The 13115-nt window shown below is 37.6% G+C and overlaps 1 protein-coding gene across 9 annotated transcripts in view; it reads right to left on the bottom strand.

The window, feature by feature from the left end:
* Nucleotides 1–13115, bottom strand: part of LOC145981874 (disks large 1 tumor suppressor protein-like) — a 1252559-nt gene that overhangs the window by 647305 nt on the left and 592139 nt on the right. The gene's annotated exons all lie outside the window — the stretch shown is intronic.

The following is a 13115-nucleotide window of genomic DNA, read 5'->3' as shown; positions in this document are numbered from 1 at the left end:
GCAGACTAACGAGGTTCTGGCGCCTAGAGTTCTGTAGGAGTTGTGTCGCCCACATGTATTTATGACTTTCCCTTCGTCCATTTCATCATAAGTTAAAATAAACCTTAAGTTAAGTTAAGCCTTCAGTTAAGTTGGTCCTAAAGTTAAGTTGAGCCTAAAGTTGAGTTGAGCCTAAAGTTAAGTTGAGCGTAAAGTTAAGTTGGAGCCCTAAGTTTAAACTTTATTAAGCATAAAAAACCTAATACATTTTTGACAATTACCATTGGAGAATCGTGACTACGAAAACGCAAAGCACTAATTTTGTTGTTTTCTTGGCTTGCATTAAATTGTGAAAAAGTTCATGCCAAATAAGCAGCAATCAATCTGAAAACTGATCAACGCGTTGAGTGTTCTCACCACAAAAGATTAAGGGTTGGGAGGCCGGTCTGAACCAAACCGACCAAATTGGAGCAAAAACACCAAGATGATAAGATGCCTTTACGTCGAACTGATTAAAATTTACAAGTGTGCAGGGATGAGTTCCGGAGTCCTCCCCCCAACCCCCCGAAAATTTCAGGAAACCTGGCAGAGCGTTCGGACAATAGCTAAGAAATTTTGCAACCACTTTCGTTTAGGCTTTTCTTCATTCACTCTAATTTAAAGTAGAACTTCTCTTCTGTGTCTTTTTTTGTAGTAAGGACTAATTCAGTCCTCTTTATAATTAAAGTCAAAATAACGAACGCATTTAAATTATCGTTCGTTTGTTAAATGCTAAATTAATAAATATGATGGATCAGGATACACTTCAAGCTCGTGTAAAGGTGCCAACTGATGAAGGTAATGAATTGATAGTTAATTAAACCTAATTTCACTTAATTGATTTAATAACATATCAGATGTAAAGCCTCACCGATAGCGCAGTGATGGCGTCGATGCCTTGTAATCAAGGGGTCCCGGGTTCGATATCCGGCAGAGGCACATAGTGCTTCGGATGCTACTTTAAACTGTAGGTCCAGTCCCGATTAGCCTTCCTGTGCATAAAGTGGACTAAAAACACCATATCAAGCAACCAATCAGATGTAAGGAACAATTTAAAAATATTAATAGGGCAGGCCATGTGGCACGAATGGGAGATGAAAGATACCTGCAGGGAGGGATAACATTGAGATGGATCTGAAGGAAATCTGTAGGGATGGAAAAGATTGGATTTATCTTGCCAGGATAGGTACAGATGGCAGGCTACCGCCATATACCTTCGGGTTTAAGAAGGCTAGAGAATGAGTGAGTGAATTGTATTGTTTTATTGGTATTATAATTTGATTTTTATGAACCCCCACCTCCTGAGGAAAGTGGTGGATTCAATACTAGATGAATCTTAAGTAAATAGAGAAAACACAGGGAAACCTTTATTACTCGCTTTACTTCCAATTTTCAGTAGCTGGCAACCTTAAGTCAGTGGGGGCATCCTTATGAAACCGTCCTTCCCCCACCCTCAAAAAGAAAACAAACAAGACGGTTGGCACGTACTCCTCCCGGAAGCCTTTTGAGAGACACAAGTTCCTCTCCTGTCAGTTGAGCGGGATATGAAGATGGCACAGGCCAGCATCCCTTTCTCCAAAACACCAACGCTCATCCACCAACACAAAGGCATGATTGATTTCCCCGGATTCTTAGCCGAGAGTTTACTCCCGGTTGGAGAGTCAACACAGTTAGTTCCAGCTCTCCTGCTTGGTGGTTGTGCATTAATAATGTTTCTTGAGGATGAAATATGTTTGCAGTTTCAAGCCACAAATGGGCTGTACCGTTATTTCGGACACAAAAGGACGCATGTGAACTTGAACGAGTAGGTAATGCCGGAATTCTGAAATTTACGCCTGCCCAAAAGATGGCAGCACTTGTCTTAAAAGTTGATTCAAGGCGCCAAATATAAACTTTTCATCTCGCAGGACACAGTGGGTCATTATTAATTTAAATTTCCATAATATCCATGTAGAATTTGTTAGTAATGTGCCTCAGAGAGTTTCCAATAAACTCTAAGAAAATTCGACTAATTTCTCACATCACGGAAGATTTTTCTATCCTTCACAACAGCCTGAAGTTAGAAGAGATTACGTTCAAGTCATTTTTAACTTTGTCTATTAGGTTCCAATGGATATACAAATGCTTGGTACTATAAAGAAAGAAAGCAGAGCACCTAAATATTCACACGGTGAAAAAAAGTACATAAGCTATTGTCAAGAACGTATTAATTTTGATAAATTTAGACAATTTATCCTATTTACCTCCTTCGTTACAATGAAAACACTGTGCTTAAACGCACATATTATGCGGGTATAATACACATTACGAACATCTGTCTTCGAATTGTCATGTGAAGATTTTTATTGGTTTTAGCAAATATTTACATATGTATTTTTCTTGTTGTAATGTCTTCAGATACCACCATAAATTTTCTAATGTACACTTGTAAGTATTTTTTCGGCCTTTGAAATGATATCAATGTAACAGATGATAATCATGTGAATATTTTGAAGTTGAGAGCATGTACCAAGCTAATTATATGAAATATTTAACAGTATTTTGATATACTTTTATTGTTGACTAAAAATAGGAGCGATGTACATTAAAATTAATAAGATATCCAGAAAATGTTTACAATTACAAAACTTCATCTTCCGTCACAAGAAGATAGAATTGAATAGTTCCAGGAATTTCAGTGAGTAATCCTACAAATCTTAATTTAATACCATTTGGTTCTGTTCCGTAGAATGTAAAACAATGCAATAACAAGTATGAATAAATAAGTGTAACACTATGTGCGAGGAAATTAATGAACGTTTTGCTTTACTATCAGTTTAATGTTTTTCTCTAGTTATAGTTGGCAACCCCTCAAAATCACTCTGCATATAGCATAATAGTATATGGAAGGCATCGGGGAGAGTCACTTTACCCCTTCCCTCCGGAATAAGAAAACTTTCTAAATCATCAATTTCTGTTATATTTGTATTGCTGTTGTTTTGGCTTCCTTGATAGATTATCGGATTCTATCCCTTCCTTCTTAGAATCTATTTTATTTACTAACTCTCTTATTGTATATTTCTTTCACTGCAATTTTTTTCCATTTTCTGTTTCATTTTTCTTATTCCCTTCTCTTTTATTTTTGTTAATTTCTCTTTTCTCCTTTCATTTTATCATTATTTCTAGAGCTTCTTCTCTCTCTCTCTATCTGTTTCCTACATTCTCTCACCTACTCTCTCTCACACTGTCTGCCTGCCTCCCTGTTATAACATTTCTATACTACGATGATCCGTAAAAAGGACTCACTTTGTATGTATTGTTCATTAACTTCTTCTTGGGGTGTAAGGGGTGACCTTCTGGTAAGGCACCCAATAGTCAACCTCACTTCCACGTAGTACACCCTGAACTGCAGACTAACGAGGCTCTGGCGACTGGTCCCATGGCCAATATAATTTTGTTTGTATTGTCGTGTGTTTTTATTCTTATTTGTGCCGACTGCTTTTTTACAGCCTCAGCTTTTAACGAAAGTCAGAATATTTTATGGTTTTAGTTCTGCAACGTTAGAGTTGTTATTTGTAATGATAAGGGGCTGGACCCCGTATAATGTGACGGGTGCAAAATAGCTTTAGTATTGACGCACCCAAAATTTAAATTTCAATTCAAATTCAAATTAACTTCTTCTTCTCTTTCTCTGTCTATTGAAATGTTTCTATTTTGCGATGATCCGTAAAAGTGACTCTTTCTATCTATATCTGTTAAAACATTTATATTCATCGATGATCCATAACAATGAGGAAGTTTTAATATTTATCCCACTGCAGGACATTCTCCTCCTTTAGAACATCTAATGGGGCCGCCAATTTCTCTCGCCATGTTCCTACCGTTCAGTTCGTCCATATTGCACAACATCGACAGATACACTTTATCAATCACTTACGCACTTCCACCCACACGCACAATTGAAAGACGAAGAACAAGGGTATCGGAACCTTCAGAGTTCTTTGAAGCCCGGCCTTAAAGTTGTTTTCTTTCCAAGTAAGCGACACCCCGTAATCACCTGCTTCGATTCACTTCGCGCCTTTGACGTAGCACACCTCCATTTCCAAATACTGCACGCAAGCAGTGATAACATCGATCGGCCGAAAATTACATGTTCGTCTTACGAGCTCTTAAGCCGGAATTAAAAAATCAAAATCTAAATTTAATATTGCTTCTTCCATTCAGAATTTTCCATTCAAGATTCCACAAGTTTCCAACTTGTTTTGACATAAACTACAGGCTGATTCAAAAGTCTCGTAACACACCCTATAAAATGTAAAGTAGGAATCAAGATAGAAACAGCTTAGGCCTAGAGGGATATTCGTGTGTTGAAAGCGGACGTCCGCCATATTGAATTCAACTCAAAATTTTTAAATGGTAAGAGGGTGTTGTGCTTTATCAAATCAGGCTAGAATTTTACGAGAAATGCAATGGTGAAAGGTTTTTTGACTGACTATCTTTGATCAGGAAAAAGTTATGGCTGCATAATTGTAACAAATGTGTCATTTTTCAAGTGTGATAAAACAGTGCAAGAATGCTCCTAACGTGTGAGGCTGTTTCTTCGTTGGTGTAAGTTCTGGGACGTCCTGATCGTGTCTCCCGGAACTTTTGGAGTAATTCTGCAACTGTCACGTGCGACTGGATCTCGTTGGGATGTCGTTTATTACGATCATTTGAAAAGACACGTGAACTTCTCTTCCCAGCGATAAGTACGATCTCGATGCGTTCCTGCGCACGCATACCTAACTCCTTTACATTTTATAGGGAGTGTTAGGGGACTTTTGAATCATCCTGTATTTGTTGACCTACGCAAATTTTCCGGCGTTGATAGAATCGACGGATAATACAGAAATATAAATAGATGAATTAATTTTTAAGTGCATCAGAAATGGAAAACGTACTAAAATCATCTGCAAATTATTAATACAATATTAAGAATGCTTAACGCATTTTATAAATTTCTTCCAATCCAAATTAAATTATATTGAATGCTTAAAATAAAATTAGTCAATTGATAGTAGGAATAAGGTTTCGTTTATTTGTGTGCTACGTCGTCGTTGATTAATTGTGTGTACTGATATTAAACTGAAGAGAATTTTCAGGAATTGGCCAATGTGAAGTTAAACTTCTGTGGGAAGATTACATAACTACATTTACAATTACCTGGATATTTCTAGGAATAAAAGCACAACAAATAACGTTTAGATAGAATCATTTTATCATTCTATCCCAACAACCGTTATTCTTGTTACTATGGCAACGTCAATGTTGCCATACACATGTACGTACATTATACAACTTTTCACAGAAAACAAACAAACATATTAAACATAAAGGCTGATTGATTGATTTGATGTTTTAAGTCTACTTTATGCACAGTAAGGCTAATCGGGACTGGACCTACAGTTTAAAGTGGGATCCGAACCACTATGTGCCTCCACCGGGTATCGAACCCGGGACCCCTTGATTACAAGGCGCATATTAAATAGAAAGTTTAAAACACGTCGGAATTATGCATTTTACGTTTACAAAGAAAGAAAATGAGCTTGTGCTGTGACACAGAACAGTTACATTCGAATGCAGAAAATAATAGTGTATTAATTAGATCCTATTAGTAAGGAAAAGATGAGGAAAGCAAACTAAAGTGTTTAAAATGTATTTGCTTAGGTAAAAGAGGCAAGTTTTCAGTTTTTCGGAATCGCAAAATAACACGAATTTTGTCATTTTCAGAATAACACCGAATTTTACTCTTTAACTCGAAAAACGGCTCAAAATATGCTGGGAATAACATTTCTTCTGTTCAAAAAGAACTATCTGAAGCGCTATTAGATCTGTCATTTCTAGTCTATCTGGTGATAGTTCGATTGAAAAGAGATTGTCACGCTTCATTTATTGCAGTTTAGCACAGACATGACTGTCAGTGTTTAACCTCGTCCTGAAATAGAATCGCTCGGGGGGTGGGCAGTTTTTGAGGTCGCAGAGGGATTTCTTGGCATTGTTAGCGAAATGTGATGTGTATGATTGTTTTCAAAGATTTGTGTCTTATCATTCAATAAACATTTCATATTTAGTGGATGATGCGACGAAATAGTTTTCCAAATGAAAGAAATTTGGTCATTTCTCACAAAGGTAAGCCACAATTTTTTTGTCATTAACACTAAAGATTGTCTCAATTTTTCAGAACTAAAACAATGTGGAAATGTTAAGCATAGCAAGAACAGTAAAAACTCATGTAAAAATATTACCGATTTCAAATTAATAACACCGAATTTTGCCCTAAACCCCGAAAAATAACAACGAATTGCAGTAAAAAATAACATCGAAATTGAGAGAAAAATAAGACGAAAACTTCATGTTTCTACCTTTTAGTCATTTTGAACTCTGCGTGAGAGAACGTATCTTCGCATATCTAGCATTATATTAAGAGGAATAGAAGAATTGTATAGTATGTACGGATAGTAAACCAGTAGTATTAACAAACAGCATAAACGCAAGAAAATACACTAAAGTTTGATTCAATCACAAATGAGCGTTTCAGTGTCTCTCTTGATACATTTTTAACACATAGCTTTCAGCTGATGCATTGAAATGCATCGTAACAAGTTTTCATCAACGACAAACCAAGAAATAAGCAATTACACGTACAGTTGTATCAACTGTAGTGCATAAATTAAATTTGATGCATTCTAGTTTCTGTGTGTAGGAAAAAAATCCTCTCGAACTATGAAAATCTCTGCACCTAAGTGACGTCATTGCAATATTCTCTTCTACATTAGTAAACTTGCTTGGGCGTTGGCCTGCATAGCTATTATGAATATTCATTCTTCCAGAAGGCAAGACATCGCTGGTCTTGCTGCTCCACGTACTAAGTGGATCCGCAATTCTAACATGACTCGATTCATGTACGTTTTGCAGCTCACTTGACCAGAGCTGCTGCGTTGTCGGCTTTTTGTCAATAACAGGTTATGGCCCATGTAAATTTGAGCTGTGCTACAGTGTTTGTTCGTTTTCATTCGACTCGCACCATGTGGGACACGTCATTTGGTTTTTGACCATTTCTAGTCAGTTTTCAATATTTCTCAAGTCTTTATTGCAGTTTCATAGTTTTTCTTTTTACGTTTGCGCCTTCTCGGTTGGTCCATGCATCTTAGATATACGTGTATTTGCTTCACCGAAAGCTTTAGTATCAGCGAAAATTCGTCTCTTACTTCAGGAACAGAGAAAGGGTCAGAAGAAATAGAGATAGAGAGAGAATGAAAGAGAAAGAAAGGGGATTGGGAAGAAGACACACAGAAAGAGGAGGGAGTAAGATAAAAGGATTAGAAAGGGAGAGTGAGATTAGAAGGGAGTTAGTGAAAAAGAGAGTGAAAGAAAAAGAAGGGATTCAGAGCGAATGGATTAGAAATAGAAGGAGCGAAATAAAAGGAATCAGAGAGAAGGAGAGGCAGAGAAAAGGGAGGCTCAGAATGAGAGTGAGAGAGAGATAATAAGAGTTATCTTGGCTTTTCGCAGATAGCAACAGAAATAGGAAAGAGAAACGGAGACTTAATTTTTCATGCAGCTGAAAAGAAAGTACAACTGCACTTAATTTATTATTACCCCAAAACTCGCAAATTTATCGTGTGATTCAAGTCATGTATGAAAAATCCAAGATTTCATTTTAAGATCTAAAATTATAAGTGATTTTAGAATTTTCTACGTTATTTTCTAAATATTTTAAAGTCATTTTTAAGAAACGTTAAGTCTAAGCCCTAGTATCCTTGTCGGAGTTTTGAAACAGTTGGCTCAAGCAAGTCTGTAGCGAAATGACATGCGACATATCACTTAAGTTTGCAGTGCTATCAATTTTATATGGTATAGATGTGTTTATCTCAATTTCAATAACTAAAGTAAAATTCAAGTGCACAGAAGTTCTTCAAGGACCAAGAGGAACTTGAGTGCGCAAATCAGGAAATGAACCAACGATATTTGAAACCCCCAAGTTCAGGAGAAAAACAACGAAATGCAAGGAGAAGAAATGTCCTGGACTCCTTCCACAGATGCAGTAGACGGGACTTTTCGGAGTTTAGCAGAAGTAAACAACGGTATATTTCACGAAAATGTTTACCTTTCCTCCCAAAGTTTTTGGTAGATAGCAGAAACTTCTCAGGTTTTCTCTCGTTCTTCCCACATTTCCTTCGACGACTCAAATGACCTTGGATACTGTTGGCGACTTTCTATTTACCGTTTCTTGAGGCTTCCCAGAGAAAAAGTTTATCTCTTCACCTTAGAAGAGCTAATGAAAGTCGGTAGTAGATGTGCAGACGGCAAGACGACAGTTCTGTGTGTACAGCAGTACTATACCGCTCGCATTTTCAGCTGGCGGCTGGAAAACAACGAATCAGCGATCAGTTGAATTCTCTTCGACTGACATCGGGCATTTTCGTTGCTGGCGGGACGAAACAAATGAGCGTCGGATACACAGCATGTTGGCAAACGTACTGTAAAATGGGGCAGGGGGGAGGAGAGAGAGAGAGAGTTGATCGGCGCTGTTACTGGATAAAAGTTGTACAATAGCACAAAGAACGGAAAATAAGTACACAAAACACCCAAAAACTGTACATACAAGTGATGTTACCGCTTCAGCTTTTACTTCGGAACTGAGGCTGTTGACACTCATCAGGTCACCCGCCAGTTGGAAGTGCTTTCAGTATAAGAAGAGATAGATCGTGGACAACTCACGAACTAAAATGGGCAGGTATTTGTTTTCCCCTTCGCTTGTGCTCGAGTGCACCTTCGTTGCCTCGTTACCTACCCTCTTGTTGTCAAAAAATTGAACAGCATTAAATATTATGTCTTTGCATTCGCTGTACACTTTTCCCTGAATAAAAGTGACAACTACGTCATTTGCGTAATGAAAAGGTAGTATTACACACGATCGACTAGCGACAGTGTAACAGCACCAAACCTGACCTGCCTAACCTACATACGTATGCATCTAATAGCAGAAATAAACATAGAAACAGGTTAGGCAGGTTAAGTTTTGTTTATTTCTTCTATTAGATGCATACGTGAGTAGGTTAGGCAGGTCAAGCTTGGTGCTGTTAAGATATATCTCAAAGCTACTATGGCTGTCGCTAGCCACTCATGTATTACACGGGAACCAGCTGATTGCATCACCCATACTCTAGGTCCGCCCTCACGAAAGATGTTACTTATACTGAACGAGAGATGGCAGTCGTTCTCTTGCAGCAAACAGACCATGTGTCCTTTGGTCAAGGGGGTGGGGGGATAGACAAAATAGAAAGAAGAAAAAGAGGAAATTTAAAGCACAAATATACTAAATAGAACAATAGAAAGTTGGTGCGCAAAGGCAGTTAAGATGAAAATTGGAAGAGCATTGATCGAATGAGAAAGTATAGAGGTAGAAGAGAAAATTTAAGAATCAAGGTCGGAATACAAAAGTATGCACTTGCACAAATGGTGCGCCCCCTGATTATGTGACAGCCTTAATCAAAACATACAATTTGATTTGTTGACCTGTTTCTCAGTTAAACATAGAGACAGGACAAGACTTGCCAGAGTGTCCTGCTTTTGCAGTTGATCTGCCTCGACAAGTCTCGAAGTGTCATAGCTAAAGAATCAGTGGCGCCAACTTATATGGGCTGTGGGGCTCGAGCCCACCCAATAATTTGCCTGTTATTACATTTAATTTCGAAAATAAAATCTCATTTTATTTTTTATTTTATTTATGATCATTATACATCTAAAGAATTCTCACAACTTAATTACTGACCTGAGTATTACAAAAGTATTTCATAAAAAGCTGTTACATTTCCAATATAATACTTTTCAGTGTTCTACTTTATTACTTTCTCTCTCTTTCCCTACATATATATATATATATATATATATCTATATCTATCTATCTATCTATCTATCTATATATATATATATATATATATATATATATATATATATATATATACACACACACACACACACATACATACATATATGAAGAGAGAGCCGTCTCGCACTAAATTACAAGCGTTCCTAGGTTCGACATCCGAAGGAATTCTAAAATGTCGATGCTTTTCCAGTATCCTGAAGACAATTACTTGAGAGAAATAACAGAGTTCATTCTAGGAACCAAGAAAACAGCGGGTGGGGATGATCACCCGACACCCAATAAAACTCGACAGGGTTACAGGGTTTACTTACAGTTTCCAATTTTATGAAACGTTCGAAAAGAGATTATGAAATGAAATACACCAGGTTGACTACTCTTTCATCACACCGCACTACTTTCAATCTCAAGTATGTTAGTGTTGACTGTTCCATTTTCGTTTCTGAAATATATATATTGATGAAGGACTGGGGTGACTGTACGGAGGTAATGGCCCGAAGGGTGAGGGACTCTCGATGTTAGAGGCTCGGATCTTTCTTGGAGCCTCGTCCTTCATCAATATATATATATATATATATATATATATATATATATTGATGAAGGACTGGGGTGACTGTACGGAGGTAATGGCCCGAAGGGTGAGGGACTCTCGATGTTAGAGGCTCGGATCTTTCTTGGAGCCTCGTCCTTCATCAATATATATATATATATATATATATATATATATATATATATAAAGGGTGGGCCATATTGATGGGACACATTTCAAATGCATATGTGGAGCATGTAGGAAGCAACATTTATTACCAAATATATGGAAAACATTGCCAAAGGACGGGAGTTTCGCACTGTGTTCAGTGTTTGAAGATTACATCCCTGAGATGGATACCATCTTGACGAGAACATTCTTTGGCTCTAACAGTCATGCTCAGCATAGTTTTGCCCAGGGTTTCGGCTGGGATGGCCGCTATCTCCCTTCGGATGGTAGTGGGCCTTGTGTTGTACACCTTGTCCTTTAGGTAAACCCACAGGAAGTAGTCCGGTGGAGTTAGATCCGGGGATCTGGATGGCCAATGGACATCCCCGAATCTCGAGATGAGCCGTCCCGGGAAGTGTCGTCGAAGGATTTTCATTGACACTACTGCTGTATGACTAGTGGCACCATCCTGCTGCAGCCACATGTCCCTTAGGCCAAGCAGTCTCATTTCAGGTATGAAAAATGTTCCTAGCACCGTGTTGTACCGCCCAGCGGTGACTGTGACGGTGTCATGCTGTTCGTATTAACAAACGTTCTCGTCAAGGTGGTGTCCATCTCAGGGATGTAATCTTCAAACACTGAACACAGTGCGAAACTCCCGTCCTTTGGCAATGTTTTCCATATATTTGGTAATAAATGTTGCTTCCTACATGCTCCACATATGCATTTGAAATGTGTCCCATCAATATGGCCTATCCTGTATATATATATATATACATACATACATGTAATATTATACTATGTACATGTATATATAACATGGATGTGGATCGATAAGACTAAAATTTCTCAAAACAGACAAGCAGAAAAGCGCCGAAAGCGAATATAGGTAGATATTTTGCCATTTAACTGCGCTGAAAATGCACTTCTGACAAAACTAGGAAAAATCAGCCACAATGTATTTATTCCCTTCAGAAATGATTTTTAAACGTAAAACCCGACATTTTCAGGCCAAGTTATCAAAAAAGGCAATTTAGGGAAACTTTTCAGCCTACTTACGTCCTCTTATTGCATAAAATTATGAAAGAAGTCTCCGAGTTTATCCACCATCAAAATTTGGCGCCACTGTAAAGAATACATCAAAAAATGAAAGCAGAATAACGACGAACTACTGACAGAAGAGTTACGAGAAAGATGGCGAAAAAAGGCGCATGGAGAAGATGAAAGTACAGAAAACAAACGCCAAGGGATACTGTAAGAACACAATTAACACAATATACGGCTTCAAAAATCTGCAAAAGGAACCTTACAGTAAATGAAACGACAACATCTGGTTCAGGGCCCTAACTTTCGAAGGACACTAAACGTCGACATTTCGCTGCAAAAATAACCCTTCTGTATATGCAGACACCTCGGACAGCCAGTAAATATTCCTCCTCACAAACTGTCTGTTTCCAGTCAACTAGAAAGGTATTTATTTTTACAATAGCTAAGGTGACGTTAAACCACCCCCAAAGAATGTCTCGATAGGCCGAAAGGTAAAACAACTAGGCCATCAAGAGCTTACATGACCTTACATGAATTACAAGCGAGCACGTCAAAAATAGGCTGCGTAAAGATACTTTCTGCCTACAAGCATAGGTTGGTTATGAACAGCGAACGGATTTATACGTAATAAGAATAAGCTAAATATGTAAATACAAATTTAGTTATTTTCACCAAAATATGGAGTTAAATAACTTAAAGACTTAACATTGTAAAAAATTAACTTGTTTATAATATGAGACACTACACAAGCTACATAAACAGTATCCTTACATTGACATTACTAATTGTAAAACAACACAAAATGTTTTTTTTCATTTTCTGTTTCCAAAACAATGAATAACAAAATGTTGTTGTAAGTGTTCGAACGTAAATTTCCTTTTGTTGTCTCTTAAGATGGATTTATATCGACTAAAACTGCGTTTAATATCGCAAGAAGTAATGGGAGAAATTTGTCACTTGCCCCCTCGATGGCGCAGTGGTAGCGTCGTCGCCTTGCAATCAAGGGGTCCCGGGTTCGATACCGTTGGAGGCACATAGTGGTTCGGATACCACTTTAAACTGTATGTCCAGTTCCGATTAGCCTTACTGTGCATAAAGTGGACCTAAAACACCAAATCAATCAATTAAATTTGTCAGTTATTCGCAAGAAATTCACCCAATTCTTTCGGTTACACAGGGACATGTCGTTATTGCGGGAATATGGAGTGTATGTTGAGAAATGTTCCGAAATATGGAAATAATATGTAAAAATATGTAAAATATGAGGCGAAACCTAATATATGTACAAATATGAAAAATAGACACTGAATTTTTCGAGTCTACATGCCGTGGTGCGCAAAGATAATACAAAGTACTGCATAACTGACTTCAGCTTCATACAAAAATATGTATTTACATATAAATCCGTTCCCTGCTGATGAGTTTCGTACAAAAAAATGTACCTGC

Source organism: Lepisma saccharinum, chromosome 30 (assembly GCF_977018435.1).
Source record: "Lepisma saccharinum chromosome 30, izLepSacc3.1, whole genome shotgun sequence".
Classification (NCBI taxonomy): Eukaryota; Metazoa; Arthropoda; class Insecta; order Zygentoma; family Lepismatidae; genus Lepisma; species Lepisma saccharinum.
Note: the sequence above shows the minus strand (reverse complement) of the source record. Positions and strands in the feature narration are given on the sequence as shown.